Below are 27500 nucleotides of genomic sequence, written 5' to 3' on the forward strand. Positions count from 1 at the left end.
CTCCACCCATTCTTACGAACTGCCACAGTGGTGCCGAAACCCGGGATCTTGGCGCGCAGAAGCAGAACAGCCCCATGGAGTCCTCCCCTGTCGCCGACCTGGTCCATGCCCTCACCACGGCCCAGCAAAGCCAGCACCAGGCACTAGTCGCCCTCCGGAAGGAGCAGGAAGAGCGGTTCGAGGCCCTGGTGTTGGCTCAGCAGGAAGATCGACAGGCGTTCCAGCACCTCCTCGCGTCGGCGGGGTCCACCAACTCCACCGCTGCGGGCCCGTCCCCCCTCACCCTAATGAAGATGGGCCCACAGGATGACCCCGAGGCCTTCCTCACGCTCTTTGAGCAGGTAGCAGAGACCTCGGGGTGGCTGGTGGAACAGCGCACAGCGCACCTCCTCCCCCTGCTAACGGGAGAGGCGCAGCTGGCCGCGCTACAGCTCCCCGCCGACTGCCGGCTGGCCTATGCGGACCTTCGCCGGGCCGTCCTCCAGCGTGTGGGGTGCACCCCGAGCAACAGTGGCAGCGCTTCCATGCTTTGCGCTTGGAGGAAGTCAGCCGGCCGTTCGCATTTGGCCAGCAACTCCGGGATGCCTGCTGGCGGTGGTTGAGGGCCAACAACCACGACGCCGAGGGAATCATCGACCAGGCGGTACTGGAGCAGTTCATTGCGTACTTACCAGCCAGAACCGCAGGAGTGGGTCCAGTGCCACCGCCCGGCGTCGCTGGATCAGGCAACCGAACTGGCGGATGGCCATTTGGCGGCTGTCCTGACGGCAGGACAGCAGACAACCTCTTCTCTCCTCTCTCTCTCTCTCCCTCTCCTCCTGTGTCTCATCCTTGCCCCATTCCCCCACCGTGGAGGCGGGGGCCTGCGCCACCCCAGCCGGCCCGCCACACCCACGGTGCCCTCCCATTTCTCCCTTCTGTGTCTGTCTCTCCCCCCCTCAGGTGAGTGAGCCCCAGAGCACCAGTGCGGAAAGGAAGCCCAGGCCGGTTTGCTGGAGCTGCAGGGAGCCGGGCCACCTCCAACAGCAGTGCTCGGTAATGGAGGTGGGTGCAGTGGTTCAGATCCCCGACGCACCAGGAGCCTCGATCAGGCCGGAGCGTATCGCATACCGGTGAGTGTCCAAGGGGATACATATCAGGCGTTGGTGGATTCTGGTTGTAATCAGACCTCAATCCACCAAAACCTGGTGCAAGATGAGGCATTGGGTGGAGCACAACTGGTGAAGGTGTTGTGTGTGCACGGGGATGTTCACAACTACCCTTTAGTGTCGGTCCACATTCTTTTTCGAGGGGAAAAATTTAGTGTAAAGGCGGCTGTTAATCCTCGCCTTACCTACTCAATAATTTTGGGGACGGATTGGCCGGGATTTGGGGAATTAATGAGTCATCTAGTGAAGAGTGGGTCCTGCCATAGTTTAATAGAGGGAGGTCCTGGTGTCGCGTTGGCAGGAGCAGCTGTCACAGAGCCGTCTACGTCATCTCCACGTCAGAGTGAGGAGCCGCCGGCTCCTCCTCTCTCTATTGGGGAATCCCTCGCAGATTTTCCATTAGAGCAGTCGTGAGATGAGACTCTGTGGCATGCATTTGACCAAGTGAGAGTAATCGATGGTCAAATGCTCCAGCCAAACGCCACCCCGTCCTTCCCCTACTTCGCAATTATGAAGGATAGATTATACCGAGTGACGCAGGACACTCAGACTAAAGAGCAAGTCACGCAGCTTTTGATTCCAAAGAGCTGCCGGGAATTGGTATTCCAGGCAGCTCACTTTAATCCCATGGCTGGACACTTAGGGCAGGATAAAACACTAGCCCAAATAATGGCCCGGTTCTATTGGCCAGGGATTCACGGCGATGTCCGTAGGTGGTGTACGGCGTGCTACGAATGCCAGTTAGTAAATCCAGCGGCCATTCCAAAAGTGCCTTTGCACCCTCTCCCATTAATCGAGACCCCATTCGAAAGAATTGGGATGGATTTCATCGGGCCATTAGATCGGTCAACACGAGGGTACCGCTTTATATTAGTTCTGGTGGACTATGCAACGCGATACCCGGAAACGGTGGCTCTTCGCAATATCTCAGCATGCAGTATTGCGGAAGTGCTCTTCCACGTTATCTCCCAAGTTGGAATCCCGAAAGAGATTCTGACTGACCAAGGCACCTCGTTTATGTCACGTACACTGAACGAACTGTATGGGTTGTAGGGTCTTAAGCCGATCCGCACCAGCGTGTATCCCCCACAAACGGACGGTTTAGCTGAACGGTTCAATCGCACCCTCAAGAATATAATTATAACATTCGTAAGTGAGGATGCACATAATTGGGATAAATGGCTCGAACCCTTGTTGTTTGCAGTGCAAGAGGTCCCCCAAGCCTCCATGGGGTTCTCCCCATTTGAATTATTATATGGGCGTAAGCCGCGCGGCATTCTAGATGTGCTGCAGGAAAATTGGGAGGAGGGACCTTCACCAAGTAAAAATGAAATCCAATACGTTATTGATCTGCGCGCAAAACTCCACACACTCACCCACCTAACCCAGGAGAATTTGCGGCAGGCCCAAGAATGACAAACCCGCCTGTACGACAAGGGTATGCGCCTTAAGGAGTTCGCACTGGGAGATAAAGTACTCATACTGCTGCCCACATCAAGCTCCAAATTGGTCGCCAAGTGGCAAGGACCCTTTGAGGTCACACGGCAAGTCGGGGACGTTGACTATGAGGTGAGGCGAACGGACAGGGGTGGGGCACTACAGATTTACCACCTCAGTCTGCTCAAACTCTGGAATGAGGAGGTCCCCATGGCGTTGGGGTTGGTGGTTCCGGAGAAGGCAGAGCTGGGGCCGGAGGTTCAAAAGGGAACATTGGCATCACGTACCTCTCCGGTCCCCTGTGGAGACCACATCTCCCCGACCCACCTCACGGAGGTTGCCCAGTTGCAGACCGAGTTTTCGGACGTGTTCTCACCCCTGCCCAGCCGCACCAACTTCATAGAGCACCACATTGAGACGGCCCTGGGGGTGGTAGTGCATAGCCGCCCTTACAGGCTACCCGAACACAAAAAAAAGTGGTTCGGGAATAACTCGAGGCCATGCTCGAAATGGGCATCGTCGAGGAGTCCCACAGTGACTGGAGCAGCACGGTGGTCTTGGTACCCAAGGCAGATGGGTCGGTCCGGTTCTGTGTAGACTATAGAAAAGTCAACACGGTGTCTAAATTCGATGCGTACCCAATGCCTCGTATTGATGAGTTACTCGATCGACTAGGCACGGCTCGCTTTTACTCGACACTGGATTTAACAAAGGGTTATTGGCAGATCCCCTTGACTCCATTATCCTGAGAAAAAATGGCCTTTTCCACACTGTTTGGCTTACACCAGTTTGTCACACTTCCTTTTGGGCTGTTTGGGGCGCCGGGTATGTTTCCGCGGCTGATGGATAGGGTCCTCCGCCCCCCACGCCACCTATGCGGCCGCCTACCTCAACGACATCATTATCTATAGTAATGACTGGCCGAGGCACCTCCAACATCTGAGGGCCGTCCTTAGGTCGCTGAGGCGAGCGGGTCTCACAGCCAACCCGAAGAAGTGTGCGATTGGGTGGGTGGAAGTACGGTATCTGGGCTTCCACTTGGGCAACGGGCAGGTGCATCCCCAAATTAACAAGACAGCAGCAATTGCGGCATGCCCGAGGCCCAAGACCAAAACGGGGGTGAGACAGTTCCTGGGGCTGCCTGGCTATTATCATAGGTTTATACCTAATTATTCGGACGTCACCAGCCCGCTGACTGATCTCACTAAAAAGGGGACACCAGATCCGGTCCAGTGGACGGAGCAGTGCCAGCGGGCTTTTTCTGAGGTAAAGGCTGCACTGTGTGGGGGGCCACTATTACACTCCCCTGACTTTTCTCTCCCCTTTATGTTACAGACAGATGCGTCGGACAGAGGGCTGGGGGCTGTTTTGTCCCAGGAGGTGGAGGGGGAGGACCGCCCAGTGTTGTATATCAGTAGAAAGCTGTCGGTGCGTGAGGGGCGCTACAGCACCATTGAAAAGGAGTGCCTAGCAATCAAGTGGGCGGTCCTCGCCCTCCGTTACTACCTGCTGGGACGCCCTTTCACTCTCTGTTCGGACCACGCGCCCCTCCAGTGGCTCCACCGCATGAAGGATGCCAACACGCGGATCACCCGTTGGTATCTGGCATTCCAACCCTTTAACTTCAAGGTGATCCATAGGCCGGGGGCGCAGATGGTCGTGGCGGACTTCCTCTCCGGTCAAGGGGGGGGAGGGAGTCAGCTGCAGGCCGGACGGCCGCCCGGCCTGAGTCAGGCGGTGGGGGTATGTGGCAGCGTGGGCGTGGTCAAGTGTCGGTCTGTGACCGGAGGGCGGAGTCAGGGAAGGTAAGTGGCAGAATCACTGCACCTGATGTTAATTAATGTGTTTGTGTGTCTTCCCCAGTGACCGTGCCCTATTTAAGGAGAGAGAGTGAGAGCAGAGGGAGCTCTCCCCTGAACCAGACGCCGGTTGTGTGTGTGTGCGCGTGTGTCTGTGTTTGATTAACGAGAGACCACTGACAAGTGTTAAAAATAAAAAGGTTTGCCAACCTGAGCTCTGTCCTGCTGTCTTCTGTGCTCTGTCCATTCCTACGAACTGCCATACACACATATATATGCATATGCATAATTGTATATAATATATATGCATAATATGCATAATTTGATATTATGGGTGTCTGTGTACATATGGATATGTGTATAGTTATAGGTATGTGTATATGTATGTACTGTATATATGTATTGTATGTGTGTGTATATATGCATAACATAAGAATCTGGATATATGATTTGATTTGGTCGATATTATACCATGTTGGTATGTCTTGGTATGTTGGTATGTTTTCTTTTTGTTTGTTGCTTTTGTTTTCTTTTGTATATATAGTTTATTATGGCGGAAAGTGATGTTTGATTAGCAGTGGTATAGAGGGTTAGGATTTGATAAGTTATTTACTTCTTCCTAATCCTTTCCGAACATTATTATGTTCCTGCCTTGTGGCTACGCTATTCTGTTTGTTTATGACGATGTTTTGATTATTGCATTATTTATTTATTTATTTATTTATTTTTTACATCTTTCTTCTTTACTGTTCGGAATCAATCAATCAATCAATCAATGGTAGCACCTTCTCTTTCAGTATAGAGCAATACATCTGTGAATTCATGATGCCATCAATGAAATGCAGCTCCCTGACACCAGCAGCACTCAAGCAGCCCTACATAAGGACACTGCCACCACCATGTTTCACTGTAGGCACCATGCATTTTCTTTGTATTCCTCACCTTTGTGACGCCATACAGTTTTGAAGCCATCAGTTCCAAAAACATTCATCTTGGTCTCATCACTCCAGAGTATAGAGTCCCAGTAGTCTTCATCTTTGTCAGCATGGGCCCTGGCAAAATCTAGGTGGGCTTTTTTTGTGCCTGGGCTTTAGGAGAGGCTTCTTTCGTGGATGGCATCCATGCATGCCATTCCTCTGCAGTGTACGCTGTACTGTGTCACGGGAAATAGTCACCCCAGTTTGGCTTTCTACTTCTTTAGATAACTGCAGTGAACTTGCATGCTGATTTTCTTCAACCCTTCTCATCAGGAGATGCTCCTGTCGAGGTGTTAACTTCCGTGAATGACATGGATGTCTCTGTGAGATGGTTGCAGTTACATCTTTCTTAAATTTTTGTACCACTTTTGTGACAATATTCTGACTGATAAGTAAAGCTTTGCTGATGATTTTGTAGCCTTCACCTTTGTGGTGTAAAGAAATTATTAATTATATTCAGAGAAATTATTTTCTCTGAAGAGACAAGTTGAGCATCACTCTCCATCTAGCATCCAGTCACTAAAAGAGGTCATTGTTGAAGAATGGAAAAAGATTGATGTTGCAAAATGTCGCCAACTTGTTCATTCCATGCCTAGAAGACTTGGTGCTGCCATTAAAAATCATGGAGGCCATACAAAGTACTAGATGTAGTAGTTTTTGTTGTGGGGTGTACTCATTTTTGCACCACCCTAATTTGAGTAAAACTGAAAAAAAATGTGTAATCTAAGTTATATTATTAACCTTACTTTCACATTATAAGTTAAACAGATGTTAGATTAAACTTTGTCTTGTCAACATTTTGGAAATTGTTTGTGTTCATTGAGATATTGTTTAAAATGTTACTTTTCAAAGGGGGTGTACTCATTTACACTGAGCACTGTGTATATATATATATATATATATATATATATATATATATATATATATATATATATACACACACAAAACTACATACATGTGTGTTTCTATTTTACCTTTTCAAATCCTAATACACACACACACATACAGTACATATATAACTATATATGTGTGTTTCTATTTTACCTTTTCTTTATTTTACCTTTTCTAATCCTAATACACACACACATATATATATATATATATATATATCCATTATCTGTAGCTGCTTATCCTGTCCTACAGGGTTGCAGGCAAGCTGGAGCTTATCCCAGCTGACTATGGGCGAGAGGCGGGATACACCCTGGACAAGTCGCCAGGTCATCGCAGGGCTGACACATAGACACAGACAACCATTCACACCTACGGTCAATTTAGAGCCACCGATTAGCCTAACCTGCATGCCTTCGGACTGTGGGGGAAACCGGAGCATCCAGAGGAAATCCACGCGGACATGGGGAGAGCATGCAAACTCCACACAAAGGCCCCCGTCGGCCGCTGGGCTATATATATATATATATATATATATATATATATATATATATATATATATAAATTTCATAATTACACACAGCTCTGGAAAAAAAAAAATCAGAGACCGCTTCAATTTTTTTCTTAAATCAGCATCTCTAGGTATTCTGTGCTGGAATTCCAACACAAGCACATGTCATTTTCCTTCATGAAGTACCAATGAGGTGATCACCTGAACCAAATCTTATTTAACAAGGAAACGTATAAAAAAACACTGCTGTGGTCATCACTATCCTCTTGCAATAGGACCAGTTTGGATGGCAGAAACAATACTAGTAGTAACTTAAATTTCATTGGAATACAAAAGTATCTATTCATCATGTCAAAAGAGTGAAAAAGAAAAGTTATGAGTAAGGAAAAAGAAGGGTTCAATTCTGGGTTTACTGGCAGAGGGATACACTGAGTGTCAGGTTACTTCCATCCTCAAACAGTCTAAGGGCCTGTCCACACGAGTACACGGCCTCACCCAATACACTGTCATTTTGAAAAAAATCTCCGTAAACACGGTGTCGTTTCCAGAAATATCTGCGTCCACACGGATTCACTGGAAACGACCCAAAACGCTGTAGTACATATGCCAGGCCTGTATGTGGCGCTGTGACGCCGCCACACCAATACACTAAAACTGGAAGAGAAGCTATGGAGCATGTGTATAAAGGTCACGCGCTGTTTACAAACAAGCTCATAACACGAGAAGAGGACGATCATGGCCAGCGCAACTCTGAGAGGAAGAGGAGAGTCTTTCGTGTGGACTGACAATGAAGTGGAACTATATGGTAGAAGCCTGTAGTCCGCCATTGTTGTTGTTATGACGCGTCTAGCAGCAGAGGCTGAGGTTAAAGGTTAGAGAGGTGGGGCTTATACGTCATCGTTTCTGAAAAAATCTGCATTCGCCGTCCAGACGACTCCGGGCTACCCGGCGTTTTAGGATTTTCCCACTCTGGGACCCGTTTTCAAAAAATACTGGTTTCACACCCTGAAAAAGCCAGATCCGTCTGGACGCGAGGCCAAAACGATAAAGTATTTATGCAGATTCGACAAAAACGTACTCGTGCGGACGGGCCCAAAGATAGCAGTTTATAAGAACAAGGTTAAGCAGCAGACACTGGGGACAACAAAGTTACAGACTGGCAGAGGGTGAACATGACTCTCCACTGATTATGATGATCATCAACTCCTTCAAATGTTACTCAAAAACTGAAGGATGACATCAAGTGACCTACAACCTTAATTCCAAAAAGTTGGGACACTGTAAAACATAAATAAAAACAGAATGTGAAGATTTGCAAATCATGGAAACCCTATACTTCACTGAAAATAGTACAAAGATAACATATCAAATTTGAAACTGAGAAATTTTATTGATTTTTGAAAAATATATGCTAATTTTGAATTTGATGTCAGGAACACATTTCAGAAAAGTTGGGACAGGGTAACAAAAGACTGAAAAAGTTGTGTAATGCTAAAAAAACCCCCAACAACTCTGGTTAATTGCCAACAGGTCAGTAACATGATTAGGAATAAAAAGGGCATCCAAGAGAGGCTGAGTCTCTCAGAAGGAAAGATGGGGAGGGGTTCACTGCTCTGTGAAAGACTACATGGGTAAACAGTGCAACAATTTAAGAACAATGTTCTTCAATGTAAAATTGCAAAGAATTTGAGGACTGTATCATCTATGGTACATAAAATCATTAAAAGATTCAGAAATTCTGAAGAAATATCTGTATGCAAGAGACAAGGCTGAAAAGTGACACTGGATGCCTCTGATCTTCAGGCTCTCAGGTGACACGCCATTAAAAGCAGACATGTGTCTGTCATGTAAATCACAGTATGGGCTCAGGAACACTTCAGAAAACCATCATCTGTGAAAACAGTTCATTACTTCATCCACAAATGCAAGTTAAAACCATATATAAACAATTTCCAGAGACAACGCCACCTTCTCTGAGCCCAAGCTCTTTTACGATGGACTGAGGTGAAATGGAAAATTGTCCTGAGGTCTGACGAATCAAAAGTAGAAATTCTTTTGAGAAATCATAAACACCACATCCTCCAGGCTAAAGAGGAGAGAAACCATCTGGCTTGTTATCAGTGCACAGTTCAAAAGCCAGCATCTATGATGGTATGAGGGTGCATTAGTGCACATGACATGGGTAGCTTGTACATCTGGGAAGGCATCATTAATGCTGAATGATATATACACCTTTCAGAGCAATATGCTGTTATTCAGACAAAATTCTTTTCAGGGAAGGCCTTCCTTCTTTCAGCAAGACAATGCCAAACCACTTTCTGCACATATTAAAACTGCATGGCTCCGTAGTAAAAGAGTCCGGGTGCTCAACTGACCTACCTGCAGTCCAGACCTGTCTCCCATTTAAAACATTTGGCACAATATAAAGTGCAAAATATGACAAAGGAGATCCTAATCTGTTGAGCAACTGAAATTGTATATCAGGGAAGAATGGCACATTTCTCTTTCAAAACTACAGCAATTGGTCTCCTCAATTCCCAAACATTTACAGAGTGTTAGTAAAGGTAGAGATGATTCAACACAGTGGAAAACATGCCCCTGTCCCAACTTTTTGGAAACATGCTGCTGACATCAAATTCAAAATTAGCATATATTTTTTAAAAAACAATAAAATTTCTGTTTCAAAAATTTGATGTTTTGTCTTTGTACAATTTTCAGTCCCCTCTGAAGAATCACTACCTTAATGTGGTGGAGGGGTTTAGGTGTCCCGGTGATCCTGGGAGCTGTGTTGTTGGGGGCATTAGCCCCTGGTAGGGTATCCCAAGGCAAATTGGTTCCAGGGGAGGGGCCAGACTAAGAGCGATTCAAGACCCCAATGAAATGGCAAAGAAAGAGCTGCAGCACCTCACCCGGGAGCGGGAAACCAGGGCCTCCTCCTGGAGCCAGACCTGGGAGGGGAGCTCGCTGGCAAGCATCTGGTGGCCAGGCCTTGGTTCATGAGGCACAGCCAGGCACAGCCCGAAGAAATTACATGGAGCTGCCACCAAGTGGACTCACCACCCGCAAGGACAGGCACTAGGATCAGGTGCATTGTGAGCCGGGCGGCAGGCAAAGGCGGGAGCCTGGGCATGCTGATCCTCGGCAGCGCAGACTAGTGATTGAGATGTGGAATGTCACCTCTCTGGCAGGGAAGGAACCGGAGCTGGTGTGGGAGGCGGAGCGGTACTAACTCGGTATAGTTGGACTCGCCTCCATGCATAGCATCAGTTCTGGAACCAAACTCCTGGAGAGGGGGTGGACTCTCATTTTCTGGTGTTGCCCAGGGAGAGAGGTACCGGGCAGGTGTGGGGATACTCACGAACCCCCAGCTGAGCACCACGGTGTTGGAGTTCTCCCCAGAGAATGAGAGGGTCATCTCTATGTGACTGCAAGTTGCTGAGAGGAAAACTGCGACTGTTGTTTGTGATTATGCACCAAACAGCAGTGCAGAGTATTCGGCCTTCTTGGAGTACCTGGGTGGTGTCCTGGAAGGGGTGCCAACTGGGGACTCCATAATTTTCCTGGGGGACTTCAACACTCACATGGGCAATGATGGAGAAACCTGGAGGGGAGTGATTTGGAGGAACAACCTCCCTGATCTAAACCTAAGCAGTGTTTTGTTGTTGGACTTCTGTGCTAGTCATGGTTTGGCCATAACAAACACCATGTTTGAGCATAAGTGTACCAGGTACCAGAACACCTTAGGCCAATGATCAATGATTGATTTGTGGTCGTATCATCAGATCTGCAGCCATATATCTTGGACACTTGAGTGAAGAGAGGTGCAGAGCTGTCAACTGATCACCACCTGGTGGTGAGTTGGATCAGATGGCGAGGGAGGCTGCCGGACAGACCTGGCAAACCCAAGCATGTAGTGAGGGTGAACTGGGAACATCTGGAGGAGTCCCCTGTTCGTGACGTCTTCAATTCCCACCTCCAGAAGAGCTTTCCATGCATCCCCAGGGAGGCTGGGGACATGGAATCCAAATGGACCATGTTCAAAGCCTCCATTGTAGAAGCAGCTGGTAGGAGCTGTGGCCAGGTCATCAGTGCCTGTCATGGCGGTAACCTAAGAACCTAACAGTGCCATGATAGTGCCTGTCATGGCGGTAACCTAAGAACCTGCTGGTGAACACTGGTGGTGAAGGAAGCTGTCAAGCTGAAGAAAAGGCCTTTTGGGCTTGGTTGCCCCAGGGGTCCCTTGAGGCAGCAGGCAGGTACTGGGAGACCAGAAGGACTGCAGCTTCGGCAGTTGCTGAAACAAAAACCTGGGTGTGGGAGGAGTTTGGGGAGGCCATGGAGAAGGGCTTTCAGTTGGGTTCAAGGAAGTTCTGGCAAACTGTTTGGTGACTCATGAAAAGGAAGCAGGGCTTGCCTCAGGCTGTGCACAGCTGGGGAGGAGAACTGCTGACCCAAACTGGGGATATTGTCACGTGGTGGAAGGAGCACTTTGAGGAACTCCTGAACCCGTCCTACACATCCTCCATGGAGGAGGTGGAGTCTGAGGACTTGGGGGAATTGTCACCCATATCTCTGGCAGGAGGTCATTGAGGCAGTCAAGAAGCTCCTCGGTGGCAAGGTGCCAGGGGTGGATGAGATTCACCCTGAGATGCTGTGAAGGCTCTGGACATTGTTGGACTGTCTTGGCTGACATGCATCTTCAATGTCATGTGGAGGTTGGGTACAGTGCCTGTGGAGTGGCAGTCTGGGTTGGTGGTTCCTCTTTTCAAAAAAAGGGGACTGAGGAGTGTGCTCCAATTATGGGGGTATCACACTGCTCAGCCTCCCCAGGAAAGTTTATTCCAGGGTGCTGGAAAGGAGGCTCCAACCGATTGTCAAAAATCAGTTCAGGAGGAGCAATGCGGATTCCATCCTGGCCATGGAACAGTGGACTAGCCTTTTACCCTGGTAGGGTTGTTGGGGGGTTCATGGGAGTATGACCAGCCAGTCTACATGTATTTTGTAGATTTGGAAAAAGGCTTACAACCATGTTCCCTGGGGACTCTTGTGGGGGGCACTGTGGGAGTATGGGGTGTGGGGGCAGTTGCTATGAGCCATCCGGTCCTTGTACAACCAAAGTGTGAGCTGTGTCTGAATTCTTGGCACAAAGTCAAACACACTTGAAGTAGGTGTTGGACTCCACCAATGCTGCCCCTTGTTGCCGATTCTGTTTGTGATATTCATGGATGGGATCTCAAGGTGCAGCCGGGGTGAGGAACCTCCAGTTTGGGAACCTCAGAATTGCATCTCTGCTCTTTGCAGATGATGTGGTTCTGTTGGCTTCTTCAGAGCATGACCTTCAGCACATGCTGGGATAGTTTGCAGCTGAGAGTGAAATGGCTGGGATGAGAGTCAGCACCTCCAAGTCTGAGGACATGGTTCTCTGCTGGAAAACAGTGGAGTGCTCCCTCCAGGTTGGCAGGGAATTGCTGCCCCAAGTGAAGGAGTTCAAGTATCTTGGGGTCTTGTTCATGAGTGATGATAAAATGGAGCGTGAGATAGACAGGCAGATTGGGGCAGTGGCAGTAGTAATGCGGGCATTGTACCAGACGGTTGTGGTAAAGAGGGAGCTGAGCCAGAATGCAAAGCTTTCAATTTACCAGTCAATCTATGTTCCAACCCTCACCTATGGTCATGAGCTTTGGGTAGTGACCGAAAGGATGAGATTGCAGATACAAGTGAATGAAATGAGCTTTCTCTGTAGGATGGTTGGGCTCACCCTTAGAGATAGGGTGAGGAGCTCAGACATCCAGAGGGATCTTGGAGTAGAGCTGCTGCTCCTTTATGTCAAAAGGAGTCAGCTGACATCTGATTAGGATGCCTCCTAGGTGCCTTTCTTTGGAGGTTTTCGGGGCATGTCCAAATGGGAGGAGACCTCAGGTTAGACCCAGAACACACTGGAGAGATTATACATCTCATCTGGCCTGGGAGCGCCTTAGGATCCCTCAGTAGGAACTGGAAAGCATTGCTGGGAAGAGGATGCCTGGAATACCCTGCTGCCACCATGACCCAACCTTGGATAAGTGGAAGAAAATGGATGGATGGATAATGGATGGACTATTTTCAATGATATATAGGGATTCCATGATTTGCAAATGATCACATTCTGTTTTTATTTACAGTTTACACAGCATCCCAACTTTTTGGAATTGGGTTTGTACAAAATTAATGGCAAATGGAAGCTGGGGTTAAGTGAACAACACTTCAAAACAGGTTCGAAACAGGCTCCTTCAGGCAGGGTTAAAATCACGCAAATCTAGAAAAAAAAAGCCCTTTGTCAATGAGAAGCAAAGAAGAGCCAGGCTGAAGTTTTCTAAAGACCATAAGGATTGAACCATAGAGGACTGGAGTAAAGTCACCTTCTCTGGTGAGTCCAATTTTCAGCTTTTCCCATCACCTGGTCATCTGATGGCTAGACGGATACCTGGAGAGGCTTAGAAGTCACAGTGTCTTGCACCCATTGTGAAATTTGCTGGAGGATCGGTGATTATTTGGGGGTGCTTCAGCAAGGCTGGAATGTGGCAAATTTTTGTTTGGGAAGGACACAGGAATCAAGCCATGTACAAGGTTATCCTGGATGAAAACTTGTTTTCTTCTGCTCTGACAATGTTTCCTAACTCTGAGGATTGGGCTTTCCAGCAGGACAATGCTTCATGCCACACAGCTAGGTCAATCAAATGGAGGACCCCAAGATCAAGACCCTGTCATGGCCAGCGAAATCTCCAGACCTGAACTCCATTGAAAACCCCTAGAATATCTCATTATCTCTAGCTGCTTTATCCTGTTCAGCCTATCCCAGCTGACTACGGGCGAAAGGTGGGGTACACCCTGGACAAGTCGCCAGGTCATCATAGGGCTGACACATAGACACAGACAACCATTCACACCTACGGTAATTTAGAGTCCCCAGTTAACCTAACCTACAGACTATGTAGGTTAGGTTAACCTAACCTCCAGACCCGGAGGAAACCCACACGGACATGGGGAGAACATGCAAACTCCGCACAGAAAGGCCCTCGCCGGCCACGGGGCTCGAACCCGGACCTTCTTGCTGTGAGGCGACAGCACTAACCACTACACCACCGTGCCGCCCCCCCAGAATATGATCAAGAAAAATATTGATGGTTGCAAGCCATCAAACAAAGCTGAGCTGATTGAATTTTTGCACTAGGAGTGACATAAAGTCACTCAAGAGCAATATGAAAGACTGGTGGAGAGCATGCTAAGACACACGAAAGCTGTGATTAAATGTCTGGGTTATTCCACCAAATACTGATTTCTAAACTAAGTTTAAACATTAGTCTTGTGTTGTTTAAAATTGCATATGATCTTGATTTCTATGCATTATTCAAGGTCTTAAAACACTTAATCTTTTTCATGAATTTGACCAGTTGTCATTTTCTGCAATTAAATGCTCTATGTGATAATATTTTAATGTGGAATTTGGGGAAAATGTCAGTAGTTTATGGAATAAAACAATGATGTTCATGCTCCTTAAATACATACCTATAAATAGTAAAACCAGAGAAACTGCTAATTTTGCAGTGGTCTCTGTAATGGAAAATTTTAAGTGTTTAAGAATATTTTAAATGTCCAGGTTTAAATGTATAATTTCTACGATCTAAGCAGAAAGATTTTTGTTCTAGAGAGCGTGTGTGTACGTGACTGTTTTGCTTTCAGTCGGGGACTAATAGATAAGGCTTGCACATACTTAGTTTCAAGGTTTTAACATACAGTGTCTTGCAAAAGTATTCATCCCCCTTTATGTTTGTCCTGTTTTGTTGCATTACAAGCTGGAATGAAAATGGATTTTTGAGGGGTTAGCACCATTTGATTTACACAACATGCCTACCACTTTAAAGGTGAAAATTACTGTTTTATTGTGACACAAACAATAATTAAGATGAAAAAACAGACATCTGGAGTGTACATAGGTATTCACCTCCTTTTGTATAAAACCCCTAAATAAAAGCTGGTCCAACCAATTCACTTCATAAGTCACATAATTAGTTGACTGATTGTACACAGGTGGATCTTAAAGTATCACATGATCTGTCACATGATGTCTGGATAAATCAACCTGTTCTGGAAGGACCCTGACTCTGCAACACTACAAACCAAGCAACATGAGAACCAACGAGCATTCCAAACATATCAGAGACAAAGTTGTGAAGAATTATGGATCAGGGTTAGGTTATAAAAAAAATCCCAAACTTTGAATATCCAAGTGAGCACCAATAAATCCATTATACCAAAATGGAAAGAATATGGCACCACTACAAACCTGACAACAGAAGGCCGCCCACCATAACTCACAGACCAGGCAAGGAGGGCATTAATCAGAGATGCAACAAAGACACCAAAGATAACACTGAAGGAGCTGCAAAGATCCACAGCGGAGATGGGAGTATCTGTCGATAGGACCACTCCACAGAGCAGGGCTTTATAGAAGAGTGGCCAGAAAAAAAGCCATTACTAAAGAAAACACGTTTGGAGTTTGCCCAACAGCATGTGGCAGACTCCCCAAACACATGGAAGAAGATTCTCTGGTCAAATGAGACTTAAATTTATCTTTTTGGCCATCATGGGAAATGCCGTGTGTGGCGCAAACCCAACACCCTGAGAACACCATTCCTATAGTGAAGCATGGTGGTGGCATCCTCATGCTGTGGGGATATTTTTCATCTGCAGGGACAAGAAAGTTGGTCAGGATTGAAGGAAAGATGGATTGAAGGAAATTCTGGAGGAAAACCTGTTTGAGTTGGCCACAGGTTTGAGACTGGGACGAAGGTTCACGTTCCAGCAGGACAAAGACCATAAACATACTGCTAAAGCTACACTGGAGTGGTTTAAAGGGAAACATTTAAATGTCTTTGAATGGCCTAATCAAAGTCCAGACCTCAATCCAATTGAGAATCTGTGGCATAACTTGAAGATTGCTGTACACCAATGCAACCCATCTAACTTGAAGGAGTTGGAGCAGTTTTGCCTTGAGGAATGGACAAAAATCCCAGTGGCTAGATGTGCTAAGCTAATAGAGACATACCCCAAGAGACTTGCAGCTGTAATTACAGCAAAACATGGCTCTACAAAGTATTGACTTTGGGGGGTGAATACCTATGCACACTCTAGATTTCTGTTTTTTCATCTTAATTATTGTTTGTGTCAAAATAAAACAACAATTTTCACCTTTAAAGTGGTAGGCATGTTGTGTCAATCAAATGTTGCTAATCCCCCAACAATCCCTTTTACTTCCATCTTGTAATGCAACAAAACAGGACAAACACCAAGGGGGGGATGAATACTTTTGCAAGACACTGTATTTAGGCTCTAAAGGGAGCACAAAAGAGATGAGATGTGCTCTTCACTGAAGAAGTGAGCCCTATCTTGCAAGATTGAATAAAATCTATTTCTTCTGTGGCTTCAGGTTTCAACGTGTTATTTTTTCCACCACATTTCTTAATTTTTTTTCCAGAGCTGTGTATGTATTTTCTTACACAACAGACCAAACAAGCCTTTGTTTCTGAAAGATTACAGAAATATTTCTTTGTAACATGTCTCTTCACAAAAATGAGTAATTTGCACTTTTGTCTATACATGAAAGACAGAACAACCACTCTTGCTTATTATAATGAGCTGACTAATTGAGATACTGAGAAATGGGAAGCTGTAGAAATGAGAAGCTGTATTGGAGTGAAATTCCATGATCATTTTAATACAAATGATAACACGTTCACTTTCATATTCCTATAAGTAGTTTAAAAAAATTGCAGCCTGGACCCAAAATGAAAAATAAAATACTGTATGTTAGAATTTATCTACAAGAAAATGTAGTGCATCCTCTAACAAGATAATATAAAACATAAGGCAAATTAACATAAAAAACCTTGTAAAGAACCAAATAAAAGAAGTTGTAATTTTGCCATGAACCTCTCAATCTCCAAACTTCATTTAAACAAGGCAGTGCATCATAGCTGGCATAACAGATAGGTTTGAAGAATTGACAAAGTTTGGCCAAGTAATCAAACAACATGTAAACAGATGCATTAGTGAGGACTATTATATTTGAGAGGATCCAAAAGCTTCAGAAGGCATACAGTGATCACAGGGAATTATGAAAGTAAAGGGTGGGGGTACGTGTTAACAGATAATATTAATATCACATTCAGAAAAGAAGATGCAACATTTAAAGTAAAAATCTAATTTTTATCAGCCGTTAAATCCACTATTTGTCTGTCTTTGCTAATAATTAACATCAAACTCTACATTTCAACCAGAAAATAACATTTTGTTCATGTTGGGCCACCACAAGCTGTCACAACACTTTCAATTCACCTCAGCCTGGATTGTTCTAGTCTCTCCCAAATTATACTGGAGGGATGAACCCCATTCTTCAAAAAGATATTCCCTCAGCTGGTGTTTTTGCTAATGCTGGAGGAGAGTGAGGCAAAAATCTTCCACTGATGTTTAAATGGGTTGAGAACATGTGCTCAAATTCAGTTTGCATGGGGTCAATTTCCAGTCACTCACACGACACGCAGACATCAAATACAGATTCATCAACAAGAGCACATGTGCTTCACCTCCTGTGCTCATACCTTGGCTATCTATGGCTAACTATGCTCTCACCTTCTGCACCTTGGCTGCTTTTAGTAGTTGCAGTAAATAGGAACTCATCACTACATTTTGCCACAGTTTGCAAGAATAAGTGAAGATTAAGTTTGCATGCCATGACAACAACCTGACTCTGGACCAGCATATCGACCTGGCCATCTGTTTACACAACCTGCTGCATGAATGGTCCAACAGCAGGGGTGTATTCATCAGTGCCAGCCAGATCCCCTGAGACCAGGGAAATTGGTAAAAACATGAATCTTCAATGAAAAAAGGCAGATGTGTTTGTGAGCAGCCCTGTACTCTGGCAGACCATTTATGTGTAGACTGTGGCAATCACCTGGATCCTCTCCAAACTAGTAGAGCTGCTTACACAAGCTATACAGAGATTCATTGCATATTCCTATTACACTCACTGCAATATAATACTAATTATGCAGACATAACTGAAATTATGAACTGAATAAATCTGTAATTGTAACCGATATCTCCAGATAAAGGGTGCTGCATTCTGTATTGGATTCAATACTACATAGGACCCTTCACAGTCCATCTTATTTGTCATGACCAGGGGTCAACCTGTGTTGACTCACTTGGTTTGAATTGACAGAAGAAGTGTTGAACATTGGTTAAATAACCCAGGTTCAACCCTAGTCTTTGATATAAAAGAGGTACAAGTGTCACTGAACAGGCTGTAGATGGATGCAAATGCAGTTAAGTTTTTTATTAAAAGTAGCACAAACAATTCCAAAACAAGAGGCAAAATTGTTGTCAGAAACAAACAAAAGGTCAGGTGATCAGCAAACTGCAATATCATGGCAAAATCCAAAACAGCAAAACCAGGAACCAGAACAAGATCAAAAGTCAAAGTAGCATTAAAACAAATCCAGGCTTGGTAAGATCAGATGTGACATAACACTGAGTGTTACATCACACTGAATGACATCAAATTTTACACACTTTGTAGTATACAGATGTGTAAGAGTAATGATTTATAATCCCACTATCTGGTATCATCCAGCAGAGGATGGGTTCCAAATGAATTGAACTGAACAAAATATATTGGGCGTTCAACTGAACAATGCTGCTTCAATGATGTTTTGAGGTACATTCTGGGAATGGACTGATGTGACAAAGCCTTCCTAACAGAGGTGTCTGATAAGTAAGCATGCATTAGAAAGGAGTTAGGAGTGTGGCAAAGTGAGTTCTGGGTGTACTTGGCCTATGGGAGGAATTGTGCCCAATCCTCCTCCTGATTTTTGGAACAGAAAGTTTTCAGGTAGCACCCTATTTCCTGGTCGGCTCATTCCACTTGCCCGTTAGCTTGTGGATGGTATCCAAATGGGTCGCTTATAAAGTCCTCTGGCATTCCAAATGGAACATGTGATTGAAAATAAGCTCTGCTGATCCAAAAGCCATGGGAAGGCCAGGCAGAGCAACAAGACGGAGGGATTTAGAAAACAGGTCTACGACCAACATAATTACCATGTTTCTCTTGGACTTGGGGAGATCAGTGGTGAAATCTATAGTGATGTGAGTTCAGGACTGCTATAGAATGGGTAGCAGTACTAGCTTACTGGCTGGTAGAGTACAGGGCACCTGCAACTGAGCTGAATGAACGAAATGGAGTAGATCAGGATATCATCACTGTAGGCTATGACAAATTTGTCCAAAGTCTCCCTCAGCACATCATTAATAAGACACCAAATTAAGAAAAGCAAGGGGGCACAAGAGATCCCATATGGCATGATGCAGTACTCTTAGCAGCCAGAGGTGGTGCTAAAGGCTGTCTTCCACTCATCACTCTGACATGTATGAAATTGTAGGCACTGTGTAGGTCTAGTTATGTGAATACCTTGGATGGGCACAGTTGTTCCAGTGTTGAGGGAACCCATGGGAAAGGATAAGGACACTTTACTGTGATCTGGTTCAAACCTGGATGGTCTATGCTGGGGTGGAGCCCTCTTCCTTTTTTCTCCAAAAAGAAGGTGGCTGCTGAGGCAGGAGAGGCTGATGGGCAGATATACCCCTGCTGGAGTGTGTCCTGGATATAGTCATCCATGGCTTGCTGTTCAGTGAGGGAGAGTGGGTAGATCTGATTGCATGGGGGCATGGTACAAAGAAGAAGGTCGATGGGGCAGTTGCAAAGTCTGTGGGGAAGTAGGCCACTGACCTTGGTTTTGGTTACCTCTTGACCTTGGTTACTTCATTTCAGTCTGACACCTTTCTGTTTTAGCCAACATTAACTTTTTCAGCAGTTTGTGCTACAGTCGCTCTTCTGTGGGATTGTGCCATATGGGCTAGCCTTCGACACCCATGACCCTGTCATTGGTTCACTGGTTGTCCTTCCTTGGATCAATTTTGGTAGGTACTAACCACTGCATACTCGGAACACCCCACAATATGTGCCATTTTGGAGACGCTCAGACCCAGTCATCTAGCCATCACAATTTGGCCCTCGTCAAAGTCGCTCAGATCCCTACGCTTGCCCATTTTCCCTGCTTCCAACACATCAACTTCAAGAACTGATTGTTTTCTTGCTGCCTAATATACTATATCCCACCCCTTGACAGGTGCCATTGTAATGAGATAATGTTATTCACTTCACCTGGTCATAATGTTATGGCTGATCAGTGTATATGTCAATATAGTTAAAACTGACAGTATATTACCGAAAATATTCAATGATATACTGTAAAAAGTACAATACTCACTTGTAAATGTATCATACTAATTTAATGTAAATGTTTTACATTTATTTACTGTAAATGTACTGCTGCCACTAACTACTGTTACAGTAGTTACACATTTCAGTGCATTCTTTAAATTTATCAGTATATACAGTTAAAAGCAAAGAATAAAAATTGAAACAAAGCTATATGTTCCCCAAACCAGATCACTGAACAAGATAAATCTGTCTGAACTTCTGCATCCAAAATCAGGGGCAAAAAAATTTCAACAAGACTTAGGGTACTTTTAGGCTCATTTCCACATGTATATGTGTTCATAAGTTTCTGCCATGACAGATGCTTCTTGTCTTAAATGGAAAACAGAAATATAAGTAAATCAGAATACAAGGTTATATACAACCTGGGTGCGATTTGCTGGGGGGGATGGTGGGGATCATCCCCCCCTCTGGTTTTTATCTCTGCTGAAAAAAAATCCTCGGGGACAACCCCGTCAATAAAACAAACAAACCAAAAAAAAAGTTGACATGACAGGCATGTTGTGACACAGTTTTCTATGGTCTACATTGCACTCACTTTCAAAATGACCCGAAGTGGCAGCTTTGATGTTCACGAACATCTAGGGTTGCCAACCGTCCCGTATTGGGCAGGACATCCCGTTTTTTGGGTAATTTTAATTTGTCCCATCAGGGACAGATCCTGCCCCTCACTCCAATGCTGTGGTGTAAATCACGTAATTGACGTGAGAAGCGCTATTACCGTGAGTCGCGGTCATCTGCGATTTAAAACCATTCACTGTTGCCATATCCTGAATTTTTAAGCTATACTGACAAAATAGGCATCAAATTGGTGCAGCCAGTGGATACAGCCTAACTGTTCGATAAGGATAGCAGATAGCATAAAAAAAAACCTTCCGAAACAGGATAGACCTCAGCCTATAGTAGGGGAGCTTTTCTGCCTCACTCCTGCCTTTGTGATGTCTTTCTCTCTTCTTCTTCTGCTATGAAGCATTGCAGAAGGTTCTTAGGGTTTTCAAATGGACAATTAAGCAAATATCAGGGTTTTACAGCTACAGCAAATCATTTTTCAGTTTATGACATTGCCTTCATAAATATGGCCTGATGAATTATTTGGCCAAAGGTTAAAAGAGAAAAATTAGACAATAATATTAGAATTGTTTGTTATTTTGCATTAAGTTACTTAAAAATATCCATTAATTGGTCTATTAATTTTTAAAAGCTCTATTTTAGAAATGAATTTGTAGTGGCCTACATTTGAAACACTCACCTAAAGGCGATTCGGTACTGTAACTATTTTGGGGCACTGGGGTGCGTGTACAGGGCCTGTACCAGTACTTGTCCGCACCCGGAACAAAGTGTCCCTCATTTGGATATGAGAAAGTTGGCAACCCTACGAACATCCCCAGCAAATAGATACATTGTAGATAATCAGAGTGTGAACATGGATTTAGTGCCATGAATCACATCCTTACTGATGAGCGCAACAGAATGAATGTATCCACACTGAACAGCCTTCTTTTCCTCGCTGTCAATGGGCCAGACGTGCATTCCTTCCCTGCTGAGAAATTCACAGAAATGTGGATTAAAGAAGGGCGAAACGCGGCGGATAGCGCATCGACGGGAAAGCAGAAAAGGCCACATGAACTGCGCCATCAGAGCAAACTGTTCATTTAGTATTCATGTATTTCAGTGATTTTCAAGTCACTGTCCATTTAATCTGGAGGGAGAGAAACATCACAGCAACGCGACAAGCAATGCGAACTTTGTTGTGTGTTAGTGTTCGTGTATTTAGTCAGAGAGATAGGAAGATGATTTTACTATCTCTGATTTAGTGTTCGTTTTCATTTAGTGTTATTCATTTGATATCATCGGATGTTATTGAGCTGTTAGCCTATTGTTACCTTAATTTTGTGACGTTTCATGATTAAAAAAAAAACATCCCCCCTTCTGGTTTTTTGACAAATCGCACCCTGTATACAACCCCGATTCCAAAAAAGTTGGGATAAAGTACAAATTGTAAATAAAAATGAAATGCAATAATTTACAAATCTCAAAAACTGATATTGTATTCATAATAGGACATAGACAACATATCAAATGTTGAAAGTGAGACATTTTGAAATTTCATGCCAAATATTGGCTCATTTGAAATTTCATGACAGCAACACATCTCAAAAAAGTTGGGACAGGGGCAATAAGAGGCTGGAAAAGTTAAAGGTACAAAAAAGGAACAGCTGGAGGACCAAATTGCAACTCATTAGGTCAATTGGCAATAGGTCATTAACATGACTGGGTATAAGAAGAGCATCTTGGAGTGGCAGCAGCTCTCAGAAGTAAAGATGGGAAGAGGATCACCAATCCCCCTAATTCTGCGCCGATAAATAGTGGAGCAATATCAGAAAGGAGTTCAACAGTGTAAAATTGCAAAGAGTTTGAACATATCATCATCTCCAGTGCATCAAAAGATTCAGAGAATCTTGAAGGATCTCTGTGCGTAAGGGTCAAGGCCGGAAAACCATACTGGGTGCCCATGATCTTCAGGCCCTTAGACGGCACTGCATCACATACAGGCATGCTTCTGTATTGGAAATCACAAAATGGGCTCAGGAATATTTCCAGAGAACATTATCTGTGAATACAATTCACCGTGCCATCTGCCATTGCCAGCTAAAACTCTGTAGTTCAAAGAAGAAGCCGTATCTAAACGTGATCCAGAAGCGCAGACGTCTTCTCTGGGCCAAGGCTCATTTAAAATGGACAGTGGCAAAGTGGAAAACTGTTCTGTGGTCAGACGAATCAAAATTTGAAGTTCTTTATGGAAATCAGGGATGCCGTGTCATTTGGACTAAAGAGGAGAAGGACGACCCAAGTTGTTATCAGCGCTCAGTTCAGAAGCCTGCATCTCTGATGGTATGGGGTTGCATTAGTGCGTGTGGCATGGGCAGCTTACACATCTGGAAAGACACCATCAATGCTGAAAGGTATATCCAGGTTCTAGAGCAACATATGCTCCCATCCAGACGATGTCTCTTTCAGGGAAGACCTTGCATTTTCCAACATGACAATGCCAAACCACATACTGCATCAATTACAGCATCATGGCTGCATAGAAGAAGGGTCCAGGTACTGAACTGGCCAGCCTGCAGTCCAGATCTTTCACCCATAGAAAACATTTGGCGCATCATAAAACGGAAGATACGACAAAAAAGACCTAAGACAGTTGAGCAACTAGAATCCTACATTAGACAAGAATGGGTTAACATTCCTATCCCTAAACTTGAGCAACTTGTCTCCTCAGTCCCCAGACGTTTACAGACTGTTGTAAAGAGAAAAGGGGATGTCTCACAGTGGTAAACATGGCCTGTCCCAACTTTTTTGAGATGTGTTGTTGTCATGAAATTTAAAATCACCTAATTTTTCTCTTTAAATGATACATTTTCTCAGGTTAAACATTTGATATGTCATCTATGTTCTATTCTGAATAAAATATGGAATTTTGAAACTTCCACATCATTGCATTCCATTTTTATTTACAATTTGTATTTTGTCCCAACTTTTTTGGAATCAGGGTTGTATTAAAAAAAGCATTCATATTCATTGACAGTTAACAGATGGCAGAGCTTTCTTTATATATGTTATATAGATAGATAGATAGATAGATAGATAGATAGATAGATAGATAGATAGATAGATAGATAGATAGATAGATAGATAGAATCTTGATAGAAGGAAAATAAAACAGTACATGTGTATGCACCACTATTGTGTACATTTGGAATTTTATTCAAATATTGAACAAAATCCATCAAAACCATAGCTGATCACTAAAAACTATAATGTTAAAAAAGAGAAAATAATAAATCCTTTCTTACAAAAAAAAAAGAATTATGGGCTTCTTTTAAAATTCCAGTTCCAATTCAATAATGTTTATTGAAGAACTCAGTAAAATTTAATATTTCATACTGCCATGTCAATGCTGGAATCATGACACACATAAGCTGCATCAAATATTGAAGCTTAAGTGTACTTAGAAATAGAACAACTCATCATCTTTCTGGTCTCTGGACATATATTCAAGTGAGATCTATATTGGTAATTTTCTCAGGTGTAACAAAGTGCTTAATTACCATAACATGCACCAATAAAGTACCAGGAGCTGAAGCACGAAACTAAATCCAACTTTGTCCCTCCTGAATGAAAAGCAATTTTTTTATAAATAAATAAACTCAAATTCATGTGTGGAAAAATCCATTTCTGCACATTAACAGTGGTTAATTACATACGGACTGTGAGGAATGGGATCTTTTTTTCATCCATACTCAAATCATAAAGCATAACTACTGGATAATCCTTGATAAAAATTCCAATACATGACTCTCCCATTCAGAGTCCTCTTCCTCTACACTTTGGATATTATATTGATGAATTATTAAATTACAGCCATATAATTGTTAGGTTAGATATGGCTGAATGAGAAAGTTTTGTCTTTTTTATTTTTAATAGTGAGTTTATTCTACTTGTTTTAATGTATTCATAATTTATGGATAAAACATAAGTGAGTTTGAATGCCAAAAATTAACTAAAAAAATGACAACACTGGTCAAGGTTGAAAAAATATGATAAAATCTTATGGGCACAGATAAATGGTAAGATGTAAAATGTGTACAATCCATTCTCCCATGAGTGTGTGTTTAGCTGAAGGCCTTCTGATCTAATATCACTCTTTTCCAGGATATTTTACAGAAGCTGACTGATGAAACAAGAAGCTGACATTTACATGTTAGTTTGTCAAACGTAAGGAAATGCATTGTGCGGTGGTCTGGGAAAACCCATCGGATATGGCTGAATTCTTGGGGGGGGGGGGATGAAAATCTGGTTTTAACAAATCACATTTTTCTGCCAAATGACGTGCTTTGACAGCTTAAACAAAACAAATATATAGCGTATAACTTTGTCTTGGTGAAATGATTAAATGGCCTAATAAACAGAACAATAGAACTGAATTAATTAATTATTATTTCCCCGCCGATGGTAGCATGAACATAGATCAACGGAGATGATGAGACTTTGTTTAAATGCTGTGAGTTTTATCTCAAGCAATGAGATGGAAACTGACGTGGATGATGTTGATAATATGAAAAGTGAGAATTAATTTCCTGTTGAAAATATTTTCTAAATATCTGGCAGTAATGTTGTCACACAGTCAGTAGATTTAAGTTAGAAATGTAGAGGAAGGTGGAGCATCATTCAGTGCAATTGGACCGAAATCTTGAAATGTGATTTTCTCCTTAGGCTGGCCCCACACTGCAGGATAATCAGGTAGATTCTGGGTTCCATTTGCCCCTTCTGATTAATCATGGGGCATTCCCGATTCAAGGCTGGTCAGAAGTGATTATCTGCCTCAATAATCTTGTAGTGTGAGGGGTTGACAGACATAATTTTCAGGTCACCGACTACATCAGGAGCCTGCCTGATTTAGAATCATAAATATCAAACATCTGATATTTATGACCAGAAATCATGCAGGGTGAAAGGAACAGTGATGTAATATTGAGCCGAGAGTGAGCTGATCAGGAAGCATCACGTTTAATGGTATCTTCAAGGCTGTGGAAGGTCAGAGAATGTATAAAAATAACTACACTTCTAATGATCATAGGTTTTACTCTCCCCTCTACCCGTGTACACAACAATGTGAGCTTGTAGTAGGAGCTTGCACTAGCTCACCTCACATCATGCTGCAAAATGTATAAGGGCGGATATCCAGACAGTGTTTTTTTTTTTCCTAGCACCAACATTTCAGTTGTTCCCACTGTGTCTTTTTTTCTCAGAGAGCACCGTCTTTTTTTTTTTGGATGCTCTGAGCACTTCAAACTCTGAACTTTTCAGAGCGAGTTTCCGTGAGATCCCAAGTCCCCAGAGTTGCACTCTGAAATTGTTCAGTATAATTCCCAAGTATGTGGTCCTGCATCTTGACTGAATCATCTGGTGTGTGGGTTCTTGTGATTAAAACATTAAAAACTGGTTAAATCTGTCATTATGTCCATGGTCTCACATGTTTTTAAAATTAGTTAAAAGTTGAAAATCCTCTAGTATGGCCCAGGCCTTATTCACTGTTGGGGTAATAAAAGTTTAAAATGTTAAAACTTCACTGCTACTTGAGATACATGCAAAAGGAAACCATATTTCAAGTCAGAAAAGCCTGTAATTTGCAGAAGTATATAGCAGAAAATGTGACATTTTGACCACGTGAAGGGTTTCCCCAGGCTGCCACACAAGTAAAAGCTTCACAGGATGTAATACTTGCAAGTAAATAATAATTGTGTTGGAATTATGTTACAGTTATGGTTTGAAGAGTATGGTTAATGAGTTTCCTGCTTTTACAGTAAAAACCACAGTAAAATAATTGGGACACCTAAAAGCTATTTGAAATATATTGTCCTCAAGTATCAGTAAATAGGCCTTTTGCAGCTAGAGGTCATATGCTTGGTTACCACATAGCAAGGCTATATTGGAGAGCAAGCTTTCCAGTAAACAAAACCCTCAACAAAGGTCAAGCATGTGTGGCCAAGAACAAAAGTTTCAGCAGTTTATAGTGCATAATATCTTTCCATTTCTCGAAGAATTGTCAAAGTAGTTTTGTAAGTTTAGTTTAGGCTCATTTTTACAGGAAAAAAATATTTTATTGCAAAGGCACTAACTAATGGACGGTGTTTCGATCTTCGCGACCAAACAAAATGGCGACTTCACAAAGTATATACACAAAAAAAACTCGTAAATGCACTTATTTTAATTCTAACAGCTCAAAACAGCTCCATAATAAAAGTTTTCAAGGTATATAGTTGTTTTTGTAAGGTTCGTCTACATCTTGAAGATATAAACAAACAATTTACCTTGATGAAAACATTACAGAGCATTGATGGCTTTATACTAAAGTTGTTGTTCTTAATATTTCTCTGTTTCCCAACAGAGGATACTCTTGAAGAGCCTACAGAACCCAAGAAGAAGAAAAAAATCCTGTTTTCACTGTTGTGTTCCCATGTGTAAAGGTGATTCAAGATAGCACAAAGAACTGAAATTTCATTGATTGCCTGGTAGAGTGGGAGATGAAGAAATAAGGAAGCAATGGCTTGTGAAAATACATAGAGATGAAAGACCTGACTTTAAGGTAATACAAAAAAACTATGTTATAGCCACCTATTCCTGTGACACAAGAACATCTTCCAACCAAGGGGCCATCACCAAGCCTTGCCAATACATGAGGAGGTTCAGTTTTCCTCATTGAACAGTAGCACTTAGAGCTTACTTTCCATGGAATAGGTCACTGCAGAAAAAGAAAAAAATGGTGGTTTTCATTTCAGAGCAAGGTAATGATTTAGGATA

General features: G+C 43.4%; 1 protein-coding gene across 1 annotated transcript in view; it reads right to left on the reverse strand.

Moving 5' to 3' along the window:
- The window catches only part of astn1 (astrotactin 1), a 1125762-nt gene that overhangs the window by 607010 nt on the left and 491252 nt on the right, over positions 1-27500 (reverse strand). The window lies entirely within an intron of this gene.

Source organism: Neoarius graeffei, chromosome 1, assembly GCF_027579695.1.
Source record: "Neoarius graeffei isolate fNeoGra1 chromosome 1, fNeoGra1.pri, whole genome shotgun sequence".
NCBI lineage: Eukaryota > Metazoa > Chordata > Actinopteri > Siluriformes > Ariidae > Neoarius > Neoarius graeffei.